The 14,705-nt window shown below is 34.8% G+C and overlaps 1 long non-coding RNA gene and 1 pseudogene across 1 annotated transcript; both read left to right on the plus strand.

Annotated features, from left to right (window-relative positions):
• Window positions 1-341: 341 nt before the first annotated feature.
• LOC146917105 (uncharacterized) lies at window positions 342-1,035 on the plus strand (annotated as a pseudogene).
• An 8,781-nt stretch (window positions 1,036-9,816) lies between these two features.
• Window positions 9,817-10,871, plus strand: LOC146917106 (uncharacterized). The gene is made up of 2 exons (XR_015015468.1): window positions 9,817-9,936; window positions 10,202-10,871. It is a non-coding gene; the product is annotated as an uncharacterized LOC146917106 (long non-coding RNA).
• Window positions 10,872-14,705: the final 3,834 nt, after the last annotated feature.

Raw genomic sequence — 14,705 nt, forward strand, 5'->3', positions numbered from 1 at the left:
TTAAATGGAATTGAATCAGACTTATTCACTTTCAATATCCTCATCAATTGCTTTTCTCAATTGGGTCAAAACTCTCTTTCTTTTTCTATATTGGCCAAGATTCTCAAAAAGGGTTTTGACCCAAATGCCATAACATTCACTACACTCATCAAGGGTCTGTGTCTCAAAGGTCACATCCATCAAGCATTGCACTTTCATGATAAGGTGGTAGCGTTGGGTTTTAATTTGGACCAAGTTAGCTATGGGACCTTGATTAATGGGTTATGTAAAGTTGGTGAAACAAAAACTACACACGAGTTGTTGAGGCGGTCGATGGGAAATTGGTTCAGCCTAATGTGGTAATGTACACCACAATTATTGATAGTTTATGCAAAGGTAAACTAGCTTGTTAATGATGCATTTGATTTATATTCTGAAATGGTTGCTAAGAGAATTTTCCCTGATGTTGTCACTTATAGTGCTTTAATTAGTGGTTTTTGCATTGTTGGTAAATTGAATGATGCAATTGGTTTGTTCAATAAAATGACAGCGGGCAACATCAACCCAAATGTGTATACCTTTAATATATTGGTTGATGCTTTTTGTAAGGAAGGTAGGGTGAAAGAAGCTAAAAATGTGTTATCTATGATGATGAAACAAGGCATCAAACCTTGTGTTGTTACTTATAACACTTTAATGGATGGATATTGCGTAGTTAAAGAAATGAACAAGGCCAAGGATATATTCAACACTATGATCCAAAGTGGAGTGGTTCCTAATGTTCATAGCTACACTATCTTGATTAATGGATTTTGCAAGGTTAAAATGATAGATGAAGCCATGAATCTCTATGAAGAAATGCATTGTATAAAAAATATTCCTGATGTGGTAACTTACAGTTCCGTTATCGATGGTTTATGTAAACAGGGAGAATCTCATATGCTTTGAAGCTTGTCTATAATCCATGATAGAGGTCAGCCACCTGATATAATTACTTACAATATTATATTGCATGTTTTATGCAAAAACCATCATGTTGTACTACACTTGCTATAGCCAATTTCTGATTCTCAATATCTAATATATAGAACAGATTATAAAAAAGGCCTAAAAGCATGACACATAATAGTTAAAGGAAAGAGTTAGTTAGAGAAGAACAACGTAAATAAAATTTTCGTTTTTAATTTTTGGAGTAGCAGTCTCATCGTCTTTGGCGTGGGCGCTGTTCTCACCTTTTTAATGCCATTTCTATACTATAATTATAATATTTCCATTAATACAATTGTGGATGCACAATAACAATTCCAGAAGACTTGATTCTTAAATTGACTCTGCTGGATTTACAATTTCTTTTTTTCGGCAGCATGGTTGATCCCTTAAATGGACTACATGTTTAGATGCACATCATTTTGATTCACAGAGCTGATATGATAAGAATTGAAGCATGAATTATGTTTCTACTGCATAATTGGTTTTCTGCATATATTTAGTTTTTAACAGAACTGAAATTGATGTCTTAAAAGAGCATATGTAGTGAATATAGATTAGTGCAGTTAGTCACTACCTAAGTATTCAAGTTGAATGAATTCAACAAGTAGGATTCATCGAATTGGCATGAAATTGATGTGCTTTCATTTACTGCATTCTCTTAAGATTTTGATGGTAATAAAATTCCTCAATATGCTTGACATGTTTATAAAGGCTTCCAAATTATAGTTATCTCGATGTTAGTGTTATGAAGGCAAGTTCCCTAGTAAAACAAGTTTATAATTAATATAGGACTCTTGATGCAAAATTTGGAGAGAGAAACCACAAATATATCCTCAAAGTAAAGGTTTGGACACATAAATAAGCTTACTTGCCAAGTTTGAGGGGATTTGAACTTGAATAACTTAGTTTGGACAAGTTAATTAATTCCGAATCTGAATTTAGTAACAACAATAGCGAACTGGGGTGGGCAACTTCTGATACTGTAATGAAGTCCAATAAGTTTTAATCACTTGTAGGAATCCTGCAACCATATTCAAGAGGAATCCAATTCAAGATTGTTTGTTCAAGTTGACTGTGTTTCTATAAATTAGGAGAGGTTTCATATACTCGATCAAATCTAATTTTTTCAATTTGGAAGCTATCCTCTTTGTATTGCTCAATTTATGCAGCTTGTGCACAAATAGAAGTCTAAAAATGGCTATAAGAGTGGTTTTAGCGGGAACCCGAGGGTTATAATCAGAGTTTTACATATCAAGTTAGATTCTCCTATATTTCAATTGCTCATTTAGGAATAAGGAAGCATTTGAAAAATGAGTCCAAGCGGGTTAGCTGAGGTTTCAGACCTTCATACCCAAATTAATTTTTCGGAAAGTTAATACAACCTCTTCATGGTGTTACTTTTTCAGTTCAAACCAGAACCAAGAGCACACAAGAATAGAGGTTATAGACGTTGGGTTTTGCATAAAAGGCACGGTGGTGTTGGTGGATAGGATACTGAAGCCAGAGGAATTTGATATGCAGAAATTTTGTCAAGAGATTGAAATTAAAATAGTCCTTGAAGTGTGGAAGCCTTGTATCATCAACACTCTTTCCAAGAGTAATTTTTCAAGTAGTTAGTTAACATTTTTAAACTTTTATTTATTTTCCTGCATTTTACTATATCATAGTTCCTATTTAATTTCATGTATGAATCAACCATGAAAAGTTTACATCTTGTTTATTTGCGATTTACTTTTGCCGTCCTTCACACAAGAGCTTTTACATATTAAGAAGCCGGCAAAAAAGACGCAGAAGTGGGTTTTAAAAGTGAGAGTTAACAATTGAAAGTCACATATACGTTATTTCCTACATTTTCCAGTCCTACATTTTCAGACTGAAGAGCAATCCTTTTGGTTGCAAGTTTGGAGTTCAGTTCACTAGGATTTCGAGGTCAGTCCAAGGCCTTCTTCTTTTGTCGTCAATTTTCTGTTTTCATTTTAAAAATCTGTGTTAATTTTTTTCTTCTACAAATGTTCTCCCATTCTTCTTTTTTATAGAATATTGCTTCCTTCCTTCTGTGGATATGGTTTGCTTCAAGGTTTTCCTTTCCTCCTTCCCATCAAATAATTTCTTATCCTGAATCAACACTACTACGATTTTTTGTTTCTAATTCATGGTCCCTTAGAAATATATGGGCCAGTTACTCCGGTCTTGGACACCATCATCTCTGTCAACCTAAATACTCACTAAATTCGAGTAATAGGTTGTGTTCACTAAGTAGAGCTCTATGTTTCTATCTAAGCTTTCAAAGAAGTATTTTTTTTAAATTTTTGGTAACTTGAAATAACTTCCATTAACCAAAACAGTTATTTCAAACTACATGGCAACAAGAAGCCACAAACCAAAGAAACAAGAGTTAATCTCACTAAAGAATGAAGAAAAATGGAATCAGTATTGGTGGTTGGAATCAATATTTTGAGAGAATTTATTTTTTTGACATTGTGTCAAATGACTCTGATTTTATCGCTTCCACTAAATGAATTATTTTCTCTCTATTTCAAAAATTGTTGAACATGACCAAGTAGTCATAATTGTCATTATTTATGAAAGGATAATTGATATACATATTAATCATGATATGTGCTTGTTTAAGTGTGAGGAGAATATGACTTCTCATATACATGATTCTTATGTGCAATATTTTTGTATTGTTTCTTCCTACATATTCTCTATATATCATGCCCAATACTTTTTGATAGATGCCAAAAGGGGGAGAGATATATGTGATCAGAGAGTAACATAGGATGGGGAGAAAACTCCAAAATGGATTTAATCAATGAAGAATGTAAAAAATTAACCTCTTGCACATGTTTAGGGGGAGTTTAATTAGAATGATAAGAATTAAACTCTCGCACGTGTTTAGGGGGAGCTTAATTTCATATCGATGAACATTCTTACATTTCTTATTATACACATCCATAAAACTTAAGATTTATTCAAAAGAGGTTTGTCATCATCAAAAAGGGGGAGATTGTTGAAACAAAAATCTTTTTGATGAATGTTTTAATGATAACAACCCTTATGGAATAAACACTAAGTTTTATGAATGATGATTTACTGATGTTTGCACTTGAGTCTTTTCACAGACGTAAACAAGAAGTAATACCAAACCAGTAGCATCACAAACTCAAAAGAAGATATAGCAATTGTTTGAATCAAATGAGTGTTGATTGAAGATTCAACAAGAAGATGAATTTGATGATCAATTGACTTGTCCTCGTCACCACATGGTTTTTAGCAAAGCCTTAAAGATTCGAGGAATATAGGGTTAATATTCTAAAGGAATGATCTTCAAATTGCTACTAAAAGAGTTTAAGGGAAAGGCACAAAAGTTTCATTCAAGAGAATGATTGAATGTACCCTCATGATTACATACATGCCTAAACTAAAACATCTCAAAGATACTCAATGGACAAAATACATTGTGTGCAATCACCAAGAGGAATTATGTGATAAATTGCATCATCAACAAAATAATTCAAGGTTAATTAACCAAGAATGTATCGTCATCTCATATAGATGAAAACATTATCAACTCCGATGAAAGAAGGTTCTCATGATGAGGATGCATATCACACTCGAAATTATTCTCATCATTTCATCAAAATGATTAGAATCAACTTTGAAGAGAAACCAATTCATGAACGAATTATTTATTAAGTCATTCATTAATGATATTGATTGGAGAAATATCAAAGAAGAAAATTCATGATCATATGCTTGGAGATTCTATCATAAAAGACTTATGATGGTCTAAGAATCTTCCATCAATATTCAAGATATGATTTGGAGAATAGAAATCAATCAAAGGAATTTTGACTTTGAAAAAAGGTTTCTCATGTTCCTACAAATATTATTCTAGTCATACAAAGTGAAGAGAACATCTTCACTTGATGTTTTCAAAGATAACACATATTTACATGTATTATCTTGTTATCTACTAATGTGTTTTGTTAGAAATGTTTCATGAGAATGATCTCAAGAATGTTCTTGGCACAACACAAAGAAAGGGCACGCAAAAGACAAGAGCAAGCTTTTATAAGGCATGACATCATTTTGATCAAGAAATTAAATGTGTCTCACCATAAGAAGAAAAGAACATATGACTTATGCTTCTTTATGGGGCCTTAAAGATATATATTCTCGATCCATTAAAAGAAAGGAACGATCATATGACTTGTTTGAAGAATATACATTTATGGGCTTAAGGTGGCTATCGACCCATTAAAGGAAAACAAGATCTATTCTCTCATAAAAGCATCTAAGAATGAATGACATATTCATGATCTCATATTGTGACATCATACAAGTCACTTCCAAATAGTTGTTTAGCACAAGCCACAAGTGGAAGCCAGCAGATACGCGTGGCTGTTAAGGTTTATGCAAGCTGGAAGTACAAGATCTTTTTTGGACTATCTCATGAACATTCTTCAAGTGCAAATTAACATGTGCTTCTTTTAGCAACAATTGTGGAGCGCAAAACAAAATTCAAAAGGAAACAAAGACAGCTGTTCTATTAAGTGGGAAACAAGTTTTATAGTTTCTATAAATAGAGGAAGACATTCAAGTCTAAAATAAAGAGTTTTGATTTACAAAAGCTTTGATATCTCTTTCTCTCAAAGCTAAATAAATCAATCTCTTCAACTCTTTAGTTCTACATCTTTAGTTCTACATCTTTAGTTCTACAATCACAAAGCAACATCTTTAGTTCTACAATCACAAAGCAAACTCCATAATCTTTCACTATATTTATCATCTTTATCTCATCATTGTGAACATTTTTTTGAGTTTGTATTTGTAAAAGGATAGTTTGTTTGAGACACAAAGATCCAAACAACATCCTACATATTTTTTTTTGAGACATTAGATCCAAACAATCATCCTACAAAGTGATAACTAGATCTCAAGTCTATTGGGCTTAATAGTTTGAGATAGGAAGAGTTTCAACCTTTCTTGTGCGAAAGCAAAGAATTGTAGAAGCCTGCTGAGGTTGATAATACAGGGGTTACAGACTGATCTGGTGTGATCAAGACCTTATAGTGTTGGTTAGAAGTTTCTACCAACTGTACACTATAGTGGATAATCTCACACGAGGTGTGGGGACTGGAAGTAGCCGGGTTTGGTGAACCAGGATAACTATCCTGTGTTATCCTTCTTTCTCTCTCCCTCTCTCTCTTTTATTTTTACACGATATGCACACACTATCACTTGCATTAATATTTATTTATCTCCAGAACATTCTGGTCCTAATTAATCACAACCAAATTAATCCAGAGTTCTCTGGTCCTTAAATAACCATTAATATTGTTTTATCATTCAGCTTAATAAATATAACTACTTTATATTTATCCAGAGTTCTCTGGTCCTTAATTAACCATAATATTATTTTATCATTCAGTTTAAATAATTAATCTTATAATTATCCAGAGCATTCTGGTCCGAATATAACTGCTTAACATTTATATTCTTCCAGAGTTCTCTGTGTAATATCCCTCCATAAGATTTTTTTAAGGAAGGGGCAGAATTGTAATTTTGCCACTCAAGATTTTTTTTAAGTGGAAAATCCACAATTTTCTACATTCTTCCACATCATTCCAAATTTTCCTCTTCTTCTCCTCTCTCACTTCTCTCTCTCGTCACTCACCCTTTCCCTCTCAATCTTCATTTTTCTCAACCAAATCCTTAGCAATTCAACTCACATGTTTGGATTAGTGTTTTTCTAGCAACTTGAAATGAGAAATATGCATCAAATTCTATTTTCCCTTCCTCTCTAACCGTACATCAATATAAGAAAAAGAGAGTTTTTGTCTTTCAAATCCTCAAAAACATCACATTGATGTCTTCCTTCAACAATTGGATGTGGCAATTTTGGGAAAAATTTCACGGTTGGATTAGTAAGAAGCTAAGGTAACAAAGATGAAGGCACAAGTGGCTATTGGGAATTAAGTTGAAGTATCACGGAAAAATAAGAGTTGTCAGATGTTTATTGGTGAGTTCCTTAGTAAACCTTCCATTTTGAGTAGTAGAATTGTGCCCTATGAATGATTCATTTGAATAGAAATTATGAGATAGTATGATTATTTCATAATTATATGTGTGTTTATTCTAAAATCTCTTGTATGTTAATATGTGTGTTTATGTTAGTATGAATATTGGAGGAAAATGCTAAGCAAGACAATTGATGTAACGATTACTTTTGTTCACAAGTCGGTTAGTTTAGGTTATCGAGGTTTTTCCACGTTTGATAACCTAGAGGATTGTTTATATTATTTATAAGTGATAATTGTAAGAGGATTTCTTATATTATTTATAAGTGATGATTTTAAGAATAAGTGATTGGATAGTAATGTTAATTGATGCATATATGCTTATAGTAATAAATTTTTATCCGTTTGCTACAACGAGAGATAATGTAGCCTATGACGTACGGGTCATAGTATCGAATATGAAAACTCCGTTTGCTACAACGAGAGATAATGTAGCCTATGACGTACGGGTCATAGTATACCGTTTGCTACAACGAGAGATAATGTAGCCTATGACGTACGGGTCATAGTATACCGTTTGCTACAACGAGATATAATGTAGCCTATGACGTACGGGTCATAGTATACCGTTTGCTACAACGAGAGATAATGTAGCCTATGACGTACGGGTCATAGTATACCGTTTGCTACAACGAGATATAATGTAGCCTATGACGTACGGGTCATAGTATTCTGTTTGCTACAACGAGAGATAATGTAGTCTATGAGGTACGGCTCATAGTAACGAATGAAATGTATAATTAATGATATGAAATTTTAAGTCAAGAATTATTCTAATATTATTGAAAGGAGATAATTAGAGAATTTTGTTTGATGATCATTGTTGAAGGTTTATTGCTAATGTAACTGAGATGAGTTGGTGATCAAAATGGAGTATTATTGTTAAAAGTGGTCGTACTTGAACCTTATGAAAATTGGGTAAAAGCTTCGTATGACATATTCGTAGTATATTCGTGATATATCTTGTTGTGTAACCTGGAATAAAGTAATAATTAGATTTTTGGATTCCTCATTCAATTCCCTACAGTTTGGACCTAAATTTCATGTGATTCCGATTAGTAATGAACTCGGAAAGTGCGTTTGAAGTTGGATAATTCTGCTGGAAAAAGGCTTACGGGTTTTGTCATGATTTTTGTGAAATGAGCTAAATTGTAGATTTAGACTAGTTAGAAAGGGGCATGATTTAATATAATATCTAGGATGTTTATTTTGAGTTGTACAAGTAGTTTAAAAATAAAGATGTTATTTGGAGATTCTGGCTGATAACAGGTTTTTAAAACAGGATTTACATCTTGGAAAATGTTAAAAATATAGACGAAACTCCGTCGAAATTTCAGTGAATATTTATTTTGAAATGAAATTTAAATTGAAATTTTTATGTATTATAGTTGTCAAGTTTGATTAATAGGCTTGCCGGGCTAGAATGATCTAGTTCGCGCGCCGGTCACGATGATTGTTTTTGGGTCGTGACAATTTGGTATCAGAGCCTGGTTGATTCAGATCGTACCTTGGGTCAATGGAATTCAATAAGATGTAGTGTGACTTTTGGGTTCCAGATATTTATTCCAAATGTCATATCTGGCTGAGCTTGATCAACTCAGACTAGTATATAACAGTTAGAATAAATGTCTGAGAGATGAATGGAACCTTAACAGAAGATGCAGTATAAGGAGTATGATGTAAGGTGTGAAGAAATAAATCAGAGTGGCGCAGCGGAAGCGTGGTGGCTGGTACCTATACAGTTTAAATTAGTCAGGAAGAAAGAATCAGTTCGTAATGGACGTATGTTGAAATCTAAAGTTGAAATTGTTTATGCTTATTAGCAAGTAAATCCCTAAAATTTCGAGGACGAAATTTTCTTAAGGGGGTAGAATGTAATATCCCTCCATAAGATTTTTTTAAGGAAGGGGCAGAATTGTAATTTTGCCACTCAAGATTTTTTTTAAGTGGAAAATCCACAATTTTCTACATTCTTCCACATCATTCCAAATTTTCCTCTTCTTCTCCTCTCTCACTTCTCTCTCTCGTCACTCACCCTTTCCCTCTCAATCTTCATTTTTCTCAACCAAATCCTTAGCAATTCAACTCACATGTTTGGATTAGTGTTTTTCTAGCAACTTGAAATGAGAAATATGCATCAAATTCTATTTTCCCTTCCTCTCTAACCGTACATCAATATAAGAAAAAGAGAGTTTTTGTCTTTCAAATCCTCAAAAACATCACATTGATGTCTTCCTTCAACAATTGGATGTGGCAATTTTGGGAAAAATTTCACGGTTGGATTAGTAAGAAGCTAAGGTAACAAAGATGAAGGCACAAGTGGCTATTGGGAATTAAGTTGAAGTATCACGGAGAAATAAGAGTTGTCAGATGTTTATTGGTGAGTTCCTTAGTAAACCTTCCATTTTGAGTAGTAGAATTGTGCCCTATGAATGATTCATTTGAATAGAAATTATGAGATAGTATGATTATTTCATAATTATATGTGTGTTTATTCTAAAATCTCTTGTATGTTAATATGTGTGTTTATGTTAGTATGAATATTGGAGGAAAATGCTAAGCAAGACAATTGATGTAACGATTACTTTTGTTCACAAGTCGGTTAGTTTAGGTTATCGAGGTTTTTCCACGTTTGATAACCTAGAGGATTGTTTATATTATTTATAAGTGATAATTGTAAGAGGATTTCTTATATTATTTATAAGTGATGATTTTAAGAATAAGTGATTGGATAGTAATGTTAATTGATGCATATATGCTTATAGTAATAAATTTTTATCCGTTTGCTACAACGAGAGATAATGTAGCCTATGACGTACGGGTCATAGTAACGAATATGAAAACTCCGTTTGCTACAACGAGAGATAATGTAGCCTATGACGTACGGGTCATAGTATACCGTTTGCTACAACGAGAGATAATAAAGCCTATGACGTACGGGTCATAGTATACCGTTTGCTACAACGAGATATAATGTAGCCTATGACGTACGGGTCATAGTATACCGTTTGCTACAACGAGAGATAATGTAGCCTATGACGTACGGGTCATAGTATACCGTTTGCTACAACGAGATATAATGTAGCCTATGACGTACGGGTCATAGTATTCCGTTTGCTACAACGAGAGATAATGTAGCCTATGAGGTACGGCTCATAGTAACGAATGAAATGTATAATTAATGATATGAAATTTTAAGTCAAGAATTATTCTAATATTATTGAAAGGAGATAATTAGAGAATTTTGTTTGATGATCATTGTTGAAGGTTTATTGCTAATGTAACTGAGATGAGTTGGTGATCAAAATGGAGTATTATTGTTAAAAGTGGTCGTACTTGAACCTTATGAAAATTGGGTAAAAGCTTCGTATGACATATTCGTAGTATATTCGTGATATATCTTGTTGTGTAACCTGGAATAAAGTAATAATTAGATTTTTGGATTCCTCATTCAATTCCCTACAGTTTGGACCTAAATTTCATGTGATTCCGATTAGTAATGAACTCGGAAAGTGCGTTTGAAGTTGGATAATTCTGCTGGAAAAAGGCTTACGGGTTTTGTCATGATTTTTGTGAAATGAGCTAAATTGTAGATTTAGACTAGTTAGAAAGGGGCATGATTTAATATAATATCTAGGATGTTTATTTTGAGTTGTACAAGTAGTTTAAAAATAAAGATGTTATTTGGAGATTCTGGCTGATAACAGGTTTTTAAAACAGGATTTACATCTTGGAAAATGTTAAAAATATAGACGAAACTCCGTCGAAATTTCAGTGAATATTTATTTTGAAATGAAATTTAAATTGAAATTTTTATGTATTATAGTTGTCAAGTTTGATTAATAGGCTTGCCGGGCTAGAATGATCTAGTTCGCGCTGATAAGTGTTTAAAAGTGATATATTTCGCATAGGAGTTTAGTCGTTTTAGTGACTTGTTTTGCAAGATTCTCTATGGAAAACTCCAAATATTGTGTTAATATGTCATTTATGCTTTTGAGCCTTAGTCTACCCTTTTTGTGCAGGAAATTACAAGCAAGGAGCAAGAAAGGTCAAAGTTCATGAAGCTACGCCATTAGCGTGTGCTACGCTATTGGCGTGATGAAGAAATGCCCAAGGCCAGAGGGATACGCCATTAGCGCACCTGGGGCGTGGATCTGGAGTACCCTTGAAGAGTACGCTAATAGCGTATTCTGAGCTATTAGCGTACAATGTCCAGAGAGCTACGCTATATGCGTACCTGGAGCGTGGAAGCAGAAGCTGGGTTTGAAGAGCTACGCTATTAGCGTATTTCACGCTATTAGCGTAAATGCTCCAGAGAGCCACGCTATTAGCGTGGCTGGAGCGTAGCAGCAGGGCAAGAACAACGTGGCAGGCTCCCATTGGCCAGATTATAGGCCGCCTTACCACGCTATTAGCGTGAGTTGCGCTATTAGCGCAGGTGCAAAAACACAGGCCATTTAAATAGCATTTTTACCTCTCTTTTAGGTATTCACTATTCCATTAAAACATTTTACACATTTCTAGAGAGAGGTTAGAGCTATTTCATAGAGAGAAACACAAAGCAAGTGATTAAGGAGTAGATTCAACCCTAGATTCATTGAGACATCAAGGATCTTGGCATGGAATCTTCATCTTTCCTTCATTCCTTGCATTAGTTTACATGTCTATATGTAACTAACCTTCTTTGTAGTATTGAGGTAACTATCAAGCTATTATGTAATCTTTTGATCTTTTAATATATAAGGTTCTAGCTTAATGATTCAATATTGTTGTTATTCTTGCTTTTAATGCTTTCAAAGAGATTCAAGATGATTTGGACACAAACCCTTGAATCTAGACCTAGAATAACAATCTATCTTATGTTATATCATTCTTGACAAGTTTGTAAACCTTTGATAATTACTTTTAATCAAGCTTTTAATGCTTTCGGATACTTAATCAGGCTGGACACGGTCGATTAAATCATCCGATCGACTTTGTTATCGTTTAAGGAATTTGGACACGAATGTTTAAACGATAACCTAGAAATAACGATGTCACTTTGGACACGAAGGATATTGTAGAAATGATTGTAATAATATTGGTTATAAAGCTAGAGTCTGTTAATCGATCGAGAGATTGCTGCTGTTATGCTTGCTCGTTATCTTATACCGCAAGCGAAATAGTTCGATCCCCTCTCGTTTTTACTTAAATGTCAAATATGGATATAGTGTTACAAACAAACTATTTATATCCAAACCCTTAATGTGAACTATTGTGTAAATGCTTATGATTAACGTAACTCCCTGTGGAAACGATCCTATATATACTCACGTGTACATAGTTATATGACGTGTAGGAAAAATCTTACATCAAAATGGCGCCGTTGCCGGGGAGTAACGGAAATTTTTATCATAAGTATTGAAACAATTTTGTCATGTTAAGTCAATTTTGCACAAAATTCTTTCATGCATATACTTATACACTTATGTCATTCATTATTTTTTATGCTAACCACCTGGTATAGTCTTGGTGAACTTTGTTTATGCGAGGTACCGTTGATAAGGAAGACCTACAATTTGATCCTGAAATTGAGAAAACTGCTAGGTTACTTAGAAAGCAAGCAAAGGAAGCTAGGAGATTAGCCAGGCTGGCTCAGCCGGAATCTTTACTTTTTATTCCTTCTCCGTCAGGTTCGGTGCATACTATATCACTAGGTGATTCTTCATCACATTCTTCTGCACATTCATCTCCGAGGAGTGATCCAGAAGTAGTCATGGCTAATGAAGATGAGAATGCTCTACCTATGTGGGTTAGTCCGAGGAGGCTAGCTAATCTTGGCAACCGTAATGCCAAATCTTTTGAGCTGAAGTCTGGGTTGATAAACTTGATAACTCATAACCAGTTTACCGGTATGGATCATGAGGATCCATATAGACATCTTACCAACTTCTATGTTACCGCCGGTACACTTGGTATGAAAGAAGATGAGGAAGAGGGTGTGTTTGTGCAATTGTTTCCTCATTCTTTGATCGGGAAGGCTAAGGAGTGGTATCTTGATCAACCAACTTCGTTGATGGAAAATTGGGGTGAGCTAGAGAAAGCATTTCAAGAAAGGTTCTTTCCGGAGGATAGGCATCTTGAGGCTAAAACTTCAATTACAACTTTTGCTCAAGGCCAAAGTGAGACTCTTTGTGAAGCTTGGGAGCGCTATAAATCATTGCTAAGGAATTGTCCAAAGCATGGTTTTGATAGCCAAATGCAACTATATCTTTTTCGTCAAGGGCTTCAAGACATGTCCAAGACGATGCTAGATGCAAGTGCTGGAGGTTCTATTGCTTTGAAAAACCCAGCTGAAGCTGTCAGAATCATTAACCAAATGGCGCTCAACACAAGAAAATCTTCTCACAATCGGAATCCTAATCAAAGGAAAGCCGGTATTCTTGAGCTTGAAGCAAATGATGCGGTCTTAGCTCAAAATAAGCTTCTCACTCAACAATTAGAAGCTATGCAAAAGGAGATGAAAGCTATGCCTAAACAAATTCTTGAATCTCTCAAGCAAGAAGGAGGAACCGCTCAAGTCTATACCTGTGGACTATGTACGGGGGATCATCCCACCGGCTATTGTCCCGAGCCCGGTTCTTTTGAAGGGGAAGAGGTCAACTATGTGGGAAACCAACAAAGGCCTAACCAACCACAACAAGCCGGAACCTCACAACAAAATCCGGGTACTTCCAACTTCCAAGGAAGGTATCCGGCCAACCAAAACCAACAAAGACCTTGGAGAACACCGTACAATAATAACTATCAATATCCACCATCAAACTACTACCAACAACCTTACCAACAACCATTCAATAATCAATACCAAAATCCACCACCAAATAACCCCCAACAACCGAATAATTCCCAAAGCACCGAGGAGGTCTTGAAACAATTCATGCAAGTGTCCATGGCTAACCAGAAAAACACCGACGCGTCCATCAAAGGCCTTGAAACGCAAGTTGGTCAGTTAGCTCAACAAATGGCTCAAGGTCCTCCGCAAGGTGGAGCTTTCACCGCTAACACTCAACCAAATCCTAAGGAGCACAACAAGGCATAGCAGTCAAAAGCTATAGCTACAAGGAGTGGGAGAGTAGTAGGTATAGGGGTAGGTGATGATATTGTTGTTGAGGAAAAGGATGATGAAGTTGTCAATAAAGAGGAGTTCGAGGAGGATAGTGTAGAGATAGAGGAGGAAGTGTATATAAAGAATAAAGAAGCATTAGTTGAAAAAGAAAAAAATCAAAAAAGAGATCTAGAGTTACAAGAGGAGATGGAGAGGAAGAATAAAGATGTGGGGAGAGATAAAGGGAAGAAACAAGTAGTTGAGAAGCAAGTGGTGGCTCAACGCTTACCATACCCACATGCTCCATCGAAGAAAGACAAAGAGCGGCAATACGCAAGGTTTCTTGAACTCTTCAAGAAGTTGCAAATTGATATACCATTCTCGGAAGCCTTGGAGCAAATGCCGGTCTATGCAAAGTTCATGAAAGATATCCTTTCCAAGAAAAGAAGAATCAACGATGAAGAGACGATCCAAATCGATGCCAATTGTAGTGCTATTATTCAAAGAACAATGCCAAAGAAAGAGCAAGATCCGGGAAGAGTCACTCTACCGGTAGCTATTGG

Source organism: Medicago sativa, chromosome 6 (assembly GCF_051527215.1).
Source record: "Medicago sativa cultivar Bolivia chromosome 6, Bolivia_mono, whole genome shotgun sequence".
Classification (NCBI taxonomy): domain Eukaryota; kingdom Viridiplantae; phylum Streptophyta; class Magnoliopsida; order Fabales; family Fabaceae; genus Medicago; species Medicago sativa.